This window comes from Pleurodeles waltl, chromosome 5, assembly GCF_031143425.1.
Source record: "Pleurodeles waltl isolate 20211129_DDA chromosome 5, aPleWal1.hap1.20221129, whole genome shotgun sequence".
Lineage (NCBI taxonomy): Eukaryota > Metazoa > Chordata > Amphibia > Caudata > Salamandridae > Pleurodeles > Pleurodeles waltl.
The window spans coordinates 861,120,868-861,137,568 of NC_090444.1; the positions used below are offsets into that span (position 1 = coordinate 861,120,868).

Here is a 16,701-nt window from a genome sequence, read left to right on the forward strand (position 1 = left end):
AGCTAATCGATGTCCATTCCCCAAAATCTCAGCAATTCTTTTTCATGTGTTTGTCTCATTAGTCCTCTCTCTCTTTCATATGTACCCCTCTTTCTCTCTGTTTCTCTCTTCTGCTCTGTACTTTTGAACGGTCTATCTCTCTTCAATCTCTCAGGTGTCTCTTTTATACACTTTCAGGTGTCTCTTTCTAGACTGCCTCTAGCATCTGTCAGACCTGTCTCACTTTCTATGTCTGTCTCTCTAAGCAGTGTCTTTCTTGGCTGTCTGCCTGACACACTTATCTTCCTTTGATTGCAGACTCTTTTTCACCTGTATCTGTCACCACTTTTTATTTGTCTCTTCCTCTCTCAAACCAGCCTATATTTTCCTTCCAACATCTCCACAGATACACCAATGTCTTTCTCTCTGTCTCACCTATCTGGTCTGTCCTCTATCTCTCTTCAGGACTTTCAGTGGCCCCTGGTTGTTAACTCTTCCTTTCTCTCTTGACTACTGGTCCCTTGTTAAAATATAATTTTATGTTTTCAGGGATGTGGAATTCCTTGTTTGGGGTCAAGGGCAACAAGTTTTTATGTTTACGTTGTCCTTGGGACAAGTAGGCCCAACCCCCTGCAGCACAACTGCCTGTTTACAGAGAGTGGAATTCTCTGCAGTTGAGGTAATGTGTTTCCAAAAGATAATGCTGTTCGAACTTGTATTTATGGTTCATTATTTGAAAGCCTTCATTATTAGGGTGAGTGCTGTAAATAAATGTTTTAAGGTCACACTTCACTACTGACGTTGGTTCCAGTACAAAAAAAAAAAAAAAAACGTGTACACACGTTTGAAAAGTTTAGGCTAAGAGGCTAAGTATAATGCTCCCAGAATGCTCTCTGATTATATGCAAATGAAGTGTAATGTAGTAAAATGTGTTGATGCATGCTAGTATTTCCCAAAAATATTTCTAATGGAAAATCAGTGTAACCATTTTCAACACGATTATGGGAAGCATGAAAATAAACAAACAATGACAAAGCCAACTGATCTGACATATTTTTATAAGTCTTTTAGTTTCATCAATGCGTGTCTTGTTTTGTCATGTCTTTTGTAACACTTTATTGTTGTGGGAGCTACCAGGCCCTCAACATTGTAACAAACATTGGCAAAACCCCCCCAAAAAGTTTTTGAACTCTTAAAGCACACGTTGCCACCAGCGGCATAACAAAGGCCTCGCAGCCGCCCTCAAGGGGGCCCCTCCAGCACAGCACCTGCCCTGAGTGAGTCTGGAGAGGGGGCTCCTCCATGTTCTTTGCAAAGGGGCACCCTCCAGTTTCGTTACATCACTGATTGCCACTGTAGTTCCTGACACTGAACAAAACTACTTTTGAAAGAGAGAGAAATAGAAGTTTAATAAAAACAAAATGTCTTTGTTAACACCAGACCTAATTAGGGACCAAGACCCACATGTAGGTAGCTTTTTGCATGTCGCAAACAGCGACTTTCGCGGTTTGCGACATGCAAAAAGCACATTGCGATGCACAAACCCAGTTTTGCGATTCAGTAACCTGGTTACCGAATCACAAAACGGGTTTGCGACTCGCAATTAGTAAGGGGTGTTCCCTTCCTAATTGCAACTCGCAGTGCAATGTAGGATTGTTTTGTGACCGCGAACGCGGGCGCAAACCAATCGCAGTTTGCACCCATTTCAAATGGGTGCTAACACTTTCGCAAAAGGGAAGGGATCCCCATGGGACCCCTTCCCCATTGTGAATGTCACTGTAAAAAAAAATTCAGAGCAGGCAGTGGTCCTGTGGACCACTGCCTGCTCTGAAAAAATGAAACGAAAACGTTTCATTTTTCGTTTTTGTTATGCATCTCGTTTTCCTTTAGGAAAACGGGCTGCATTACAAAAACAAACAAAAAAAAATGCTTTATTGAAAAGCAGTCACAGACATGGTGGACTGCTGTCTCCAGCAGGCCACCATTCGCGAGGGGGTCGCAAATTGCGACCCACCTCATGATTATTCATGAGGTGGGCATTTGCGAAGCCCTTGCGAATCACAGATGGTGTCAAGGACACCATCCTACATTCGGATTTGCGACTCGCAATTTGCAGGTCACAAATCTGAACCTACCTACATGTGGCCCCAAATTCTTAAAGAAAGTCACAAAAGTGCACCCATGGTATATGTAGTACCCCTATAAAATATTTGTGAACTGTATTTTAGCATGGGTAAATACGATGTGTAGATTTGCTCATGTGAAAATCTATTGAGCATTTGCAAGTTCATTTTCCCTCCAGCCACTTTCTTCCCAACCCTGGAAGAAGTTCTAATTCTGCCATTGTCAGGAGTAAATGTCCAACCTTTCTTATTATGGGAAAATATTAGAGAGAAGCTGGTAAAAATCTTTAAAACATGCAGGTTAGTAGGTTTGCAGACTCAAAGGCATTCCAGCCCTGAAACTATTGCTTACTGCTTCCTCCAGCCCCAGTATGCAGATCTGCAGAAAGGTGGCAAAATAAGGAAATTGCTACAGTAGGGATTGAAACTCCAAGTATTCAAGCCCTACTATGGTAGTAGCCCTGGCATAATCAGAGAGGCTATTAATTGCTGCCATAATTTGTCGCCACACTACATGGCACCAAAGGGACAAGTAGATCTTTTTACAGGACAAGTAGATTTGAGAAGCAACCTGTCCCCTGGACAAGTAGATATTTTAATAAATTCCACACCCCTGTGTTTTAGTACACCACCTTCACAACAGGCTGCAAAGGCAGCTGAGGCCAGAGTCCCCAGTTCAAGAATGCTGGCAACTTTTTTTTTACTGCAGTGTTCAGAGTTTCAATGGTGAATGTATTTATGTCGGCTAAACGTCCATGTTTGTTGTGGAATAAAAAGAGTTTGAAAAAGCGCAGGAGAACACTAATTACCTTGGTTCCTAGCATTCCTTTAGTGACCTCTTAGACAAGGGGTCGCAGGGGTAATGCTAGGGGTCGCAAGTGGGAAGCCAGGGGTCGCAGGTGGGAGACCCTTAAATTATGCCTATGTCCTTGTCACAGTCTTATTTTTTATTTAAAAAAATATAAAATAAAAAAACTTTATTTTTCAGTTTTGAAAGCAACACAGCATAAACAAGTCAGCAGTCAGAAGTATGCGTGATGAGAGAACAGTTCACGTGGTACATTACGATTATAACATAAATAATTCCACATATACAAGGTAATCAATGTCCCCCAGATGACGAGTCAGTTCTCACTACTTATGGGTCATGGAGCTCTGCTTTTACTCAGGGTATTGTGACCACTGTCAGAACATCACCCACCTCATCACCCGTGCCATTATTGTCTGTTGAGGTTGTATCTGAGTCAGGGTATAAGAAAGTGTCGACCAAAGCCCTCCAGTCAGCTAGGTCATCATTGACCTTGTTGTTGGGTCTACTGAGCTTCATATGAATCACCTCTGCTAAGGATAATTTCAAAACAACTTTATGCCACATTGTAATCTCAGGTGAACTCCGTACCATCCATGTGATGGTAACCCTCTGTCTTGCTAAAACTAAGGCCAACTGTAGGAATTTGTATGGTATCTTCCTGCCCTTGTGCCGCATCATGTTACCTAAAAGGCAACACTATGGGATAAGTGTCATGTTCAAGTGTGTGGTTCTAGTAATGTCATGAACCATTTGTCTTCAGAGGGCCTGTATTAACCGGCACTGACAAGCTAAATTCATAAAGCCTCCCCCCACTGGTACCATAGCGCAGGCAAATGTCGGGGTGTGTTGGGGCCATTCAGTGCATGTCCCTCGGGTAAGATAAGTCCTATAGAGAAAGTTGTAATGCAACAATTTAAAGCAGGCATTACAAGAGACCCTGTGAGTTAACTAATGTGTGCCCAATCTCCAACATCGATCAGGTAGTGCAAGTCTTGGTCCCCAAGCTATACCAGCCCAGGGTGTTGGACCAACCGCACCTACATGGATCGTTAAAGCAGTGAAATCAAATGTCGACCTGAGTCGCAGCCTATGAGGATCCCGAGTGTTCATGAAGGTCTGGGTGCTGCAGGATAAGTTGGCCAAGCCACCCTCATCATTTCTGCCTTGGCTGCATGGTGCAAGAAATGACCAGCCCCAAGTGTGAATTCCTGGCCTGCCTCCTCAAAGGAGATGAAGGTCTCTCTTGGGTACAAATTGCCTAAAAGGGTGCACTGTCCCACCTGATATGACATGAGTTCCATTATCTGTCTGACTGGCTTAAGCGTCCAAATTGATTGTTCTCTGTGAAATGGGGCCAACTTCAAAACGTCCCACACATATCGGTATCATAGTAGAGCTGTTTGTAGAAATATTTGGAGACGGTCCTGAGAAACACCTGCGCCCTCCATCAACAATTCTGGCAGACGTTCCACCTCAGTTCTGCCAGCCTACAGGCATTTCTCCCAGTTCTCGCCCGAGTCAAGCCAACCAGTGGCATACTGGAGTTGTGCTGCAGGTCAAAGTGCAGGACTTCCAGCCCCCCACCCTTGTATAATTTGGTCAATGTTGTCAGCGCCACCCTGCTATGAAGTCCCACTCACAGAAGAGAAATAATGATAGAATCTAGCGGCTTAAAGTCCTTTGACAGAAGAGGACAAAGCAAATTCTGCCATACATTACAGGGTTCTGGGTAGTAGGACCATTTTAGCTATTGCTGTTCTGCCCATTAAGGAGAGCGGCAACATGTGCCAAAAAGTCACTGACAACTTCAGCGCTCCTAAGACCTTATCTACATTCACACATAGTTGTTGCAGGTGGGAGTGCGCTACCTGACCCATAAAGGTACCTGAAGTGTACTATTCCCATTTCAGTCCCAGTGCCGGTAACCAATCCAGTGGAGTGTCGACGAGGCAGGCTAGGAGGAATAGCAGAGACTTACTAGGATTAAGCTGGAGGACAGACAAGTTCCTGAAATCCTTCAGCAACTGCAGCAGTTTAGGCACTGCAGCCCAGGATGAAGAAAAAACAAACAAGGCATCATCTGCATAAAGCAAGATCATATGTTAAGTATCCCCAAGTGCTACACCCAGTCCCACAGCTACCTTTGTGCCCACACAGCCAGTGGCTCTACTGCAAGCGCAAACAAGAGTGGCAACAATGGGCAGCCCCGCCAGGTCCTGCGGCCTAGGGTCCATGACTCTGAGCGGTAATGCCCCACCCGCTCTCTAGCACTTGGGGCTGCTTAGAGGAGCTAAACCTACCCACAGAACCGGGAGCCAAGAACCATAATGCACAGCGCCTGGAGCAAGTAGCCCCAATGCACTGTGTTGAATGCTTTTTTCCCCCAGATCGACTGACAAGGGCCATCTCCTCATCTTGATTTTCGACCTCATGTGAACAACATGTTAGACGCCATAGGTTCACAGCAGTACTTCTCCCCAGAATTCATCCATATTGGTCTTTATGAACCAAGTGAGTCATGAAGGGCATCAGTCGGTTAGCTAGTAGTTTGCAGAGCACCTTCACGCCATAATTTATTATTGTGAGGGGCCTATATGCAGCAGGGTTGCCCGCCTCACCCCCGGTTTTAGCAACAGGCAGATCTCGCCCTCCATCCAGCATGGTCAGTGGCAGTACTCCAGCATCCCAGGACTCTAGGATTACATCACGGAGCCCTTGCGTCAAGAGGGCCACATATGCTTGGTGAACTTCGGATGGGAAGGTAACCGGCCCAGGTACGGGGTGTACATTTGGGTATGTACTGACAGGTCTGCCGCATACACTTGTCACAAGTGGTTACAAAACAGGTTCACAATATCGGCCCTGGAAGTTACTCTGGTGCTATCCAGAGCAGATCGATGTGTCATGAGTGTAATTTGGGAGGGGGAATGGGGGAAAGAAGGGTCAGGGGGGAAATGGGTGAGGGGTCCGTTCCCTGCATAGGATCCAAGCTAAAAGTCGCCCTGACTTGTCACCCTGCAAGTGGAATTTTTGCCGGTATTGTTTCAAAGTGTATTTGTCGAGTCGGTCCCAGATGTCCGATATATGTCCACAAACGTGGTGTTCCTCCCAGAGTGTGGAGGCTCTAGGCAGTTGTACTGTCTTCGCAGTTGCGAGCATCAGCTCCTCCTCTTTAAGTAAGCCGAAAGCTGTCTTCAGACTCCACACATCAGTCCCATGAATGTGCCCCTCAAAATTGCCTTTAGTGTTTGCCATTCCGTGGATCTACTCCATGTGGAATCCCAGTTTGTTGCTAAGTAACCTGTCAGTGAGAGTGATAGGGCCTCCCTCCCCGTTTGCTCTTCCACTAGGTTTGTGGGCATCCACCAAGACTAGAAGCTCTGTCTCATGTCCCCCATCATCACTGAACAACAAACAGGCACGTTGTCAGACAGAAAGTGCACCATATGAGTTGTATGTATGTCCCCTAGCCTAAAAGACCCAGCCACCAGCACCCTGTCCAGTCTGCTGTGAGTGTTGTGTGTTGCACAGAAGCAAGTGCCCTGCGTAGGGTGTTTCAGGCACCATACGTCTTCCAACCCTATGTTGGCCATGACCGCTTAGGGAGAGTGGGCGTCATATGAGATTCCTACCTGTCCTGGCAGGAGTCCTGTCTAAATTAGGGTTCAAAATACAATTGAAATCACCCAACCAGAGGAGGGGCAAGTTGACCTCTTGGGTGATCAGGACCTGGATTGTGAGAAAGGAAGCACGATCAACTGTTTGTGGGGCATATGTGTTTAATATTATAAGGTCTACCCCATCTAGAGAACCTTAAAGCAGGACATATTCGGCCTCCTACATTAGCCTCCATATACGTAAGTGAGACACAGGCTCTTGGAGCCACCCATATCAAAGTACCCCTTGCAAATGTAGAAAAAGAGGTGTGGAACGCCTGACCTCGCCGTTTCTTGGCTAATCTTGTGGAGCCCAAGTCATCCAGGTGAGTTTCCTGCAAATATGCAATGTCTATGTTATGACATTTAAGGAAGGATAGAACCCTATATATCTTCTTGTGTTTTCCTAAATTCCTGACGTTCCAGGTTAAAACGTTATACTCATTATCCCCCCAGGTTTGGTATCGGTGTACGTGTTCCCCCCACCCCACCATCCTGCTCTAATCCTCTGCTGCTGAAGAACTAAGAATTGAAGAATTGAAGAAAACAGGAAAAATACGACCCCTCGACATAAATAGTACAGCACGACAACTATTAAAGTCCACCCATAGCAAGTGCTAGGAAATGCACTGCACCCCTGGCAGTCCAACTGAGACTGGTTAAATCTAAACATCAAAGAGCAACCAGGCCAGTCATTCTGAGCTAAGTCTATCCAATGTTTGAAAGATTACATTTCTGTGCTTCACATCTATTCCACTTCAAGTGAGGATCAGCCCCTAAACATGCAGATCACTCAATTCCACCTATCAGGGCATTCAAAACCACAATAAGGTCACCTCTGGTAGCCACAATGAGCAGGTATGCATAGGTCAGCCACACTTAGTCTTTTGAAAAGCCTGTCTACCCCTTCTTGCACCCTGGAACCCAATGTTCAGTCACTCCCAGGTCCAACCTTCGGGTCAATCACAGTGTTCGGCACAAAGTCCGGCATAGGGCTGGGGGCGCCTGTTCCAGCTCCGGCAGTAGGCAGCAGCAGGACTGAGCATTGTTTGGTGGCAGGTAGTTCAACAGTGCTTAGCTCCATGGTGCCATCCTCGCTAATCATTACCTTTCGGGGGCCCAGTGGGTGAGAGTTAGGTTGCTGTATCTCAGCTCCTCCGTGAGGGTCTGCAAGTTTGCAACCCCCAAGTTAAAAAACGGCTAGCTCCTGAAATAGAGCCTGCAGGTTCACCTCTGATTTCTAGCCATTCCCAATCATCTTCTGGATGGTTAGGGAAATAAGCTTTTTCCTGATTTAAGACTAAGTTTCGCAGGCTACAGGAGTATGTACCTAAGATTTAGAGCCCTCAACTTTTGTTTGACGCGGAGAAACGATTTACGTCTTTTTCTATTTGTTTCGTATAGTCTGGGTATAAGGTGATTTTCACGTTCTCAAAAATGGGGGCCAGACCTTCTCGGAGAATACACCCCCTAGCTCGATAATTTAAGATCTTGCTAATGATGGCGTGAGGAGGCCCACCAGGGTATGGTGGCCGCACCAGGGCCTTGTGTGCCCTCTCCACCACAAACAGATCAGAAAAGCCCTGCAGTTTAAGTTCTGTCCTTATCCAGTTCTCAAGAAATTGGTCTGCCGACGCCCCTTACCGCTCGTTCAGAGAATCCCTGGATTTATCTGTTTCACTGTCGAGAGCGCCCTTCCGAATTCTCACCCCTCCATTCCAGGCCCACCGTGACTGTAGTCATCTGGGCCATCTGTCTTTTGAGGTTTGCAACTTCCCCCTGCAGGTTAGTTACATTGGCCTCCGCAGATTTAACTTTATCTGCTACATTCCTCAAATCTTCTCTGAGAAGACTGACGTCAATAGAGACTGCTGCAATTTTTTGCTAGAGGACAGTGTGGGATCCCTGTATTGCTGCCAATAGCTCTGATCTGGATGCCTCCAACTCAGACTCCAGCCTGTCCTCTGGATCTTTTGCGCCTGATTGCTGCATTATTCTCTATGTTGGTTGTTGCAGAGTAGTGGATTGAGTGATAGTCTTCGTTCCGTGGGCTCGTGCCATCTTGTTTTTACCCATGCTGTAATCCTTCAGTCGTTAGGGCACTCAGGTCCTGGATACCGCCACCGGTGCTGTGTGACACAACGGTATAGACACCCTCCCCATGGACTGCAGGGACAGGTCAAAGTGGATCATAGGAGAGGAGGCCTTACTGAAACTGCTGCGCTGGGGCCTTGCTGCTAATGGTAGGTGTAATGCTATCTGTATTTTACCCCCAGCTCCATCTTGACCACTGACTCCATTTTGTGCTTAGCTTTAAACATCGTCATATTGGTGGTGCAGGTATTTTGCCGCACACAACTTATGCAACATGTTTTTCGCTCCTCTCGCTCTTTCTCACCAAGGCAGGGACATAACATGGAGGACTGAGAGAGAGATAAGGATGTACCAGAGAATGTTTATGGTACGGCAGGGAACAGTTTGGTCTTGGGAACGCACCTTGGGATGTGGCCAATCTATAAACGTTCTCTTTCAACACTGACCTGGTACATCCAGCGTTTGAACAGCAACTTACTGTATGGGAGAGGGAGTTTCTAGAATTCTCCTCTCCAGCTTATTTAAAGTATATAAGAGGGAAGCTTGACGACGGGGGTTGGACAGAACTAATTTCTGGGAGGGGATGCCTTGCTCGGATCCCATTGTGGGTAGTTCTCTCTTTTTGCGGTTGTCTGGATTCACAACTTGAAGCTGGCAAAGAGATGATGTCCATGTCAGACCCCATGGTGATGCATTTTTAATTCTCATTTTTAGTTTTGCGCTGTGCATGAATATATAACCACTAAATATAGATATATTATCCATGGTTGAAGCAGTGTATTTTTTTTGTTTGTTTCTATGATCATTATTATTCTACTGCTGTGATTATTTTCAGAAGTGCACTTGTGTTGCTGCATTTGACCTAAACGCTCACATTATACTTTCCCTGTACAAAACTTGAGAAGAGCCTTAATAAATTCATTACTCTGAGTAAGAGTGCTGCATCCTTGGCATTCCTTTAATTTAGTCTCCTCTCAGACTGAACTACAGCAAAACACTTTGGCACAGTCGAAAAAAAGGGGTAAATGGTTGAAAAGCGTAAGCTTTAAAAGTGAAATATGTTTGGCAAGAAGTCAAAAGCAGCTTCACAAACCATTTCTAAAATTGCAGGTGAGATACCAGGGTGGATCAAAGAGCCTTATAATGTTTTGGCAAACGAGCAGTCTTATTTTTTGGGGCTTTCTGCGTCCTGGGATAAATGTCTTGGGGACGCAGAGCCCCAAAATGTGCTTCTATGTTTAAAAAAGGTAACTTTTGAAGGAAGTAGTGATTTTTTTTTTTTTAGGGCGGCGAGGTTGGATACTGTTATCGGCCTACAGAAAAATGCAAGAGAAATGCAAGCAATCAGAACAAGAGAATCAGCAATTGGAAAGGCAGTTAGTTGAAACTATGCTGTCTTGTTAGAATAAGCTATTGCAAAATAAGGCCGATACCTTTCAGTCTGTGGCAGAGAAAGCCGCTGTCGAAGTTTCACAGAACAAATTTTGGAAACGCAGAGGTAAAATAAAAAGAAAATTCATTTTGCAATTGTCAAAGCAGGATTAGATTGGGATCCATATTTATGGGGCACAAATATATGGGAAAGTACTGATTTTTCGAATTCCAGTGATGAATAGGTTAAAAAAGGTGGGGGCCAGTGTGAGGTAGATGAGCGTCATACTTCAGACTTGAATAAAGAGTTTTCTGCCAACACTGAATCTCATAGGTGATGTATCAGCAAAGGGACTCTTATTGAATACCTGGGTCTCCAAAAAAAATGATAAATTTGCCCTTTTAGACCCGGTATAAAAATGTTTTTAAAAGGAATTCAAAAACTAGGCCATCAGCCCTTGGTATTACCAATCCTTAGCTGAGTCACACCGCAACTATAAACACCTTGAACAAAAATGGAAGAAGGCTTACTTGACAGAGTACCTAACAAATTAAAAAAAAAAAAAAAGCATTGAAAATAGATCACGTCCAAATCAAGATTGCTAAAAGAACCTATTTTTCCGCACTGATTGAAAATGAGCAGGCCAATCAAAAGGTTATTTCAAAGTTGCTAATTCATTCCTGCAACCATCAGCAATCAGCAGAGAGATACCACCTTTTCAAACCTTATTTACCAACACCTCTGATTACTTTGCTGAAAAAATATTATCAATACAGACAGGATTTTATAGTACTCCACCATCTGAGGACACTTTAACTAGCGATCCTGTAAATTCACGACTTCCTTACAAATTTTCCAAGCATTCACCCTCACTCATTCCTATCAAGCGATCCTGACATGTAACTCAGGATCCCTTTTTGATCCCTGCCCCACTAGCATTCTTCATAAGGTGGCAGATTGTAATAACCCTTTAATTAATGACATACTGGACTTCTGTCTACAGCCACAGTCCCTGATAACTGGGAATTAGCAGTAGTGAAACCTCTTGCCAAAAAACAGTTAACTGGTCTCACAGCATTGTCTACTTCGTGTCTCATTACCCTATTGCTACCTTTAAGTAAAAAGCTTGAAAATTTGGCTAATTCACAAATCATGTTGTTCGCAAGCTAATATTCTGCATTCGAAACAATCGGGGTTTCTGCCCAGACATTCCACAGAGACAGCACTGTTGGAAGCATCAGACATCTTAAAATGACGTTGGATTCGGGTAAAAATGCTGCGTTTATTTTATTCGATTTATCTGCAGCGTTTGATAATATCCATATGACATACTGCTGCAATGAGCTTGTTATTGTGTTATTTCTCATTTAGCTCTAGCCTGGATTAAATCATTCTTATCTAATCGTAAACAAACTGTCATGCTAGGTTCCTTTTCCCCCCCAGAAAAAGATGTCAATACAGATGTGCATCAGGGCTCCTCATTAAGCACAGCTTTGTTTAACAGCTATATGGCCCCGCTAATTACACTTATTTCATCATTTGCCATTGCTGTCGCCTCCTATGCTGATGACACACAATTTATTCTGTCCTTAGACAAAGCCTCTTCGGGCTCGGAGCTAAATTTCAAATATTGCCTGATGGAAATTATTCGGTGAATGCATGAAAACCATCTGAAATGCAACAGCGATAAAACTGAGGTTATGCTTTTTTGGAAGCTCCAACACCTTTGACCCCACTCTCTGGTGGCCCACCTCTACCTTGCCTCCCGTGATCCAGGTGGCCAGAAATTTAGGGGTCAAATTTGAATCAGCCCTCTTGTTTCTGCTTTGAGCATCCACTGTAGCTGGCACTTCCTTTGGCCTCATGAAAGCTCTCAAAACATTTCTTGGCTTTCTTCCACTTGCTGCTAGAAAAACAGTTGTTACTGCCCTGATACTATCACGCTGGGACTACTGTAACCGATTATATGCCAGATCTTCTAAACACACTATTCAGAAGCACCAGGTAGTCCAACGTGCTGCAGCTAGATTGGTCCTGAAACTCTCTTCAGGTTTCAACGTCCAGCACCTTGAGAACATTGCACTGGCTACCAGTTCGAAAAAGAGTACTTTTTAAGATCCTCCTATTAGTATTCAGAGCCTACAAAGCCTCCGTACCGGAATATCTAGTTACTAGATCCTCCCATTATGTTCCAGTGCGCCCACTGAGGTTGTCAGAGGCTAATCTCTTAAAGATTCCTACATTCAGCCTCAAAACTAAAGGAGGTAAATCATTCGCAGTCCGAGGAGCAAAGGCATGGAATTGCATGCAGAGACATCTCCGTATGACAATCTGAGGAAAGCCTTAAAAAACCGCTGAAAACATGGATTTTTGGTCTGCCCAATTAACTTTGTTACATGCAAATTATCTGATTCAGGGTTTTTCTTTTTTAGTTTGAACCACGCTAATTACCTCTTCAGCACCAGGATGCTCCTTTGGGAGTAACAGCTGCGCTACACAAAACCTTTTTATTCATTCATTTGAGCTGGAACCACATTTTTCTGCGAAAATCTGCAATATGTGGCAATTTCAAATCCATAAAGATGCAACAAAAGGCTGCGTCACAGAAATACATAATTCTAGTGGAAGTACTTATTATTGAGGACTTTTTTCTTCTTTTTTTAAATGGTCCCACAGGTAGCAGTCCAGATCCTCTTAGTAAAATATCCCTGGTGTCAGGTTCTATCTCAGAGGGAAAGAGAGCTAAGGCCCAAGCACTGATGTTGCTTGGGAGTCTGTCAGCAGTACTGTCTTCAGGGCGATGGCTTGGGAAGCACATCATATCACACAGTTACTCTAACAGTCAGAGCTCAGGCAGTGGTGCTAAACAGCCTGTCACTATGCTCCTCTGCCTTATACTTGCTCTGTGGCTACAGTAAGATATGCACACTACAGAAGGAACACATATGAGGTTCAAAATTCCCAATGTCTTTGTAAAGAACTACTGGGTGCTAACCGCTAATAGTACACTTCACAGAACCTGCTTGTGCCCTTGTCGCTCTGTGTGTTTAGGGGACGGACACAAAATAGACTGAAGAGGCAGATTAGATTGGCACTGTGCATGGAGAGGACCAAGCATTGCCCTACTAATGCTCTCTGTTGGAGCAGCATGATATTCCCCAGACAGCTCAGCAATTGTAGGGTCTACCTCTTGGTCATCTTTCCCATCTCTGCAAGTGGTAGCTGGTGCTTGGAAAACCTCGAGATGAAGGAAGAAAGAAAAATGAGACACACATATAATTCAAAGGCTCACTTGAAATGCATATGAACTGCGTAACCCTGTTGAATTTCCTCAAACTGATCCATTTTCGCACACAGCTGGTGCCTGCTTCATCTTGTACAACTCTATACCAATTTCAAACCAGTAAGTGTTGTCCTGTGGGTTAACACACCTGATGCAGCACTGTCCAGATACTTTGCCTTTTTTAATGTCCACATGAAGAGTTTGTAAAGCTCAAGCTTTGTGCCAAGATACAAAACTTGAAATTGAACTCATTGATTAGTTGCTTTTTGCTTTTCCACCCAAGCCTATTTTTTCCTTCCTATGTGCTACAGTGTATTTTGACTATTAGTGCATCTCTGTAGGCTGTCACTTCAGCCTTAGCACTGTTCATCCTACCCTCTATCTTTGTAGGCACTATGCTTGTGCAGCTGCCTCCTCTCATGCTCCACCATCCCATTTTATTTTTCGTCCATCTGTCGCTACCCACTCCTTACATTTCACTTTTATCTTCTTTTTTATTTACTATTGTCTCCATATCTCTGCCTCTACTACCCTGCTCCTTTTAAATGTCCTCACTACAAATGTTGGCCAAAAATACCAAATCGACCTAAAAGCAACGCCTGCCAAGACAGCATTCACAACAAAGCCAGGATGGTGAGGAAGACAGGGGATGGAGAACGTGTGCAGTAGAGACTGAATTAAAAGATGAGGTAAACATAGATGAGAGGTTCAACTGCAATGCAAACCATCACATGTCTAGTGTGTCCCTGCAAAAGGTACCAATCGAAGGGTTAGGACTGCTTGGGACTGAGAAGCACATTTCAGTGCTGGTTTTATTAAGGAGAGGAACCTAAAACTAAAGTTAATGACTCGTCTTGAGATAGGAATCAGGGAAGTGGAATTCCTGCTGCCAGGACATATTGTTTGGGGTCAAGGGCAACAGGTTTTCATGTTTACTTTGACCTTGGAACAAGTAGGCCTAACCCCCTGCAGCACAAAACCTTTGGCTGCCAGTTTACAGAGAAGTGAACTGTCTGCAGTTGCGGTAACATATGTGTCCATATGTTAATGCTGTTAGAACTTGTATTTATGGTTCATGAATGAAAAGCTTCATTATTAAGGTGAGCGCTGTAAATTGATGTTTTAAGGTCAGCATGCGTTGACAGTAGATCCAGAAAAAAAAAAAAAGTGTACACCCGTTTTAAAAGTTTAACAATACGAGATTGGATATAATGTTCCCAGAATACTCTTTGATTAGATGTAAATGTTTGCAGAAACTTGGAAGCAAGAGTGTTGGTTCTTTGCTTTTGAAATAAAATGTTCAGAAAAAAAATACAAGTATGAAAAAAAGTTTCCCTACTACTAAATTTTAGGTGCTATTTCCTTGTAGCGTCATTTGTTAAAATGTGTTGATGCATGCTAGTACTTCCAAAAAATATTCCTAATGGAAAATCAGTGTAAACATTTTGAACAAGAATATAGGAAGCATGAAAATAAACAAGCACTGGCAAAGCCAACTGATCCGACATTTTTTGTGAGTCTTTTGGTTTCGTCAATGCATGTCTTGTTTTGACATGGCTTTTGTGCCACTTTATTGCTGTGGGAGCTGCCAGACCCTCACCACTGTAACAAACACTGGCAAAAAGAAAAGAAAAAAAAAGTTTTGGGGGTCTCAAAAAGCACACATTGCCACCAGTGGCATAACAAAGGCCTCGCAGTCCCCTTCCAGGGGGACACCTCAGCACAGCAAAGCACCTGCACTGAGTGAGTCTGGGGGACCCCTCCAGTTTTGTTATGCCACTGATTGTCGCAGTAGTTCCTGGCACTCAACAAAACGACTGTGTGCCAATATGCTCCTTGTGGAAAAGCAGAATGCAAACACTCACGGTAAAGCCAGCCAATAGAGAAAAATAATAAAAACAAAATGTCTGTTAGTACCAGACCTAATTAGGGTCCCAATTCTTAAGGAAAGTCACAAAAGTGCACCTATAGTATAGGTCTTTGAATTAGTGCCTTTCATGAATTCACAAGAACTTACAGAAGTAGACCAGGAAATCACTCCTAGAAAATATTTGTGAACTGTATTTTAGCACGAGCAAATATGCACGTGTAGATTTGCTCATGGGAAAATCTATTGAGCGTTTACACAAGTTCACTTTCCCTCTAATCACTTTTTTCCCAGCACTGGAAGAACTTCTACTTCTGCCATGTCAGGAGTAAATTTCCAACCTTTCTCATTATGGGAAAAGATTAGAAAAGAGCTGGTGAAAATCCTTAAAACATGCATGTTAGTAGTTTTGCAGATTCAAAGGCATTCCAGCCCTGGAACTATTGCTTACTGCTTCCTCCAGCCCCAGTATGTAGATCAGCAGAAATTGGCAAAATAAGGAAACTGCTATAGTAAGGATTGAAATTGCAGTTATTCAAGCCCTACTATAGTAGTAACCCTGGCGTAATCAGAGAGGCTATTGTTACAGCTCTTACACAATGAGACTGCTGTCATAATTTGTCACCGCACTACTTGGCACCAAAGGGACAAGTAGATTTTTTATTTTTTTTACAGGACAAGTAGATTTAAGAAGCAGCCTGTCCAATTGACAAGTAGATATTTAATTAAACTCCACATCCCCGAGAGGTGAGCATTTAGTTGACATAAATGTGTTCCTTCAGTGATAAAATTTGTTGCAGCAAAATTGGAAAGAATGAGACTGTCACCAACAGGTCCTATCTTCTTGTAGAGCGGAGCTGCAACACAAACACAGCTGAGTCCCTGCATACATATGGCTGAACCCCTGTCCAGATACAGTAGAGTCCAAGCACAAATGGCGCAGAGGTCATATAAATATATTGTTAAGCTCATTTACAGACAGGTGCTTTCTTGCAGTTAACTAGAGCAGATTCCCTGGCAAACATATAGAGCTAGTTCACAAGATGAGGTGAGCTATTTCAGTACTGGTTTCAACAAGGGAAAAGCTGATCTCTTCGGGGATTCAGTTACTTGGCACCAATTCATATTCAGTGGAAGTACCACAGACCTCTTTCCCAGGTTTGTCTCCAACAAGTTCTGTCTCGGATAGGAAGTGAGGAGAAGGTAGGAAGGATGATGAAAGAGAGAGAAGGGATTGATGCAAGAAATTGTGGAAGGAGAGCAGAGATACAGAATAGTAAAAAAAGAAGAAAGTGTGAGGGAATATGGAGGTAAAAAGAGGAGAAATAAATGAGAGAAAAATGTGACTGAGACAGTAAAGATGGGAGGAGTGTGAAATGGGAGATGGCAGGTGAGTGATGTGTGAACAAGCAGAACAAAATTGCTTAGGAAAATTATACAGCACATTGCACCAATTCCTTCTACTCCCTTTCTACACCAGAAGTCTGGATGTCATCTTGCAAGTGGGTGATACCAG

The 16,701-nt window shown here is 43.7% G+C and overlaps 1 protein-coding gene across 1 annotated transcript in view; it reads right to left on the reverse strand.

Moving 5' to 3' along the window:
- Positions 1-16,701, reverse strand: part of TSNAX (translin associated factor X) — a 226,524-nt gene that overhangs the window by 208,812 nt on the left and 1,011 nt on the right. The gene's annotated exons all lie outside the window — the stretch shown is intronic.